Source organism: Propithecus coquereli, unplaced genomic scaffold (assembly GCF_000956105.1).
Source record: "Propithecus coquereli isolate 6110/MARCELLA unplaced genomic scaffold, Pcoq_1.0 Scaffold58, whole genome shotgun sequence".
NCBI classification, from domain to species: domain Eukaryota; kingdom Metazoa; phylum Chordata; class Mammalia; order Primates; family Indriidae; genus Propithecus; species Propithecus coquereli.
The window spans coordinates 189,056-190,323 of NW_012151729.1; positions in this window are offsets into that span (position 1 = coordinate 189,056).

A 1,268-nucleotide genomic window follows, 5' to 3' on the forward strand; every position below is an offset into this window, starting at 1 on the left:
ACTTTTGGTGCCATATCTAGAAAAACATTGGTTAATCCCATAAAGATGAACACCTATGTTTCCTTCTAAGAGTTGTATAGTATTAGCCTTTACATTTAGAACTTTGATACATTTGAGTTATTTTTTGTATACAGTGTGAGGTAAGGGTCCAGTTTTATTCTTTTGCAAGTAGATATCCAATTGCCCCAAAAACATCTATAGGAAAGACTATTTTTCCCTCTGAATTGTCTTGGTATCCTTGTTGAAAGTCAAGTGACTGTAAATTTGAAGGTTTATTTTTGGACACAATTCTATTTCATTGATCTCTATATGTTTATCCTTTTGCAAGTACTATGCTGTCTTGATTACTGTAGCTTTGTAATAAGTTTTGAAATTGGAAATTAAGTCCTCTAGCTTTTTCTTTGTAAAGATTGTTTTGGCTGTGTCCCTTAAATTGCCATAGAAATTTTAAGATCAACTTGTCAATTTGTGCAAGAAATGTTATTTTAAGCCACTAAGTTTTGGGGTGATTTCTTATGCAGCAAGAGATGACTACTACACAACCAATCCAGGACTGTTCAGGTACAATCTTCTCTGTGTATTAAAAATGAGACACTCTGTTATATAAACAAATAAATGTGGTCTGCAATATTTGAAGGCAAAAGCCATAAAGGAAATAAAAGTATTTTCCAAGTGGATAGCTTTTGCCTTCTATCTCTTGCATTTGTTTGTAAACTTTCTGTAAAAACTGGTATAAATAGTTGAACACATGGCCCAGAAATACATCAGTTATGTGCATTTAAATAATGGATCAGAGGACTTGGACACCAGTGCTCCTGAGCATACCCGATAATATATTGAAAAGTTTTACAAGTCTTTAAGGACTCAAAGTGATCCTTCTAATCTCAAAGTCTTGTCTGTTTTCAGACATGTTCTAATAAAAAAGTTTGCTTAATCTTCCTGAGGATATAGAATATTCACGTTAAAAGCTCAGGCTCTGGAGTCAGAGCTAGAAATTGAATCAATTCTGTTTACCATTTATCTGATGTTTGAATTAGGCCAAGTGCTTAGTCTCTTTAAACCCCAGACTTCATCTTTATAAAAGGGAAATTCTAATAGTACCAACCTCAAAGAGGTTTTTATGAAGATTGAGCCAGATAATTCCCATAAAGTACATGGTGCATAAATAGGAGTGGCTACTCAGATTAATAACTTGTGCACTCAAATTGAGATAAACCAATGTTATGAAAACCAAAATGAAGTAACCTGATCTTGTGAAAGAATTAAGT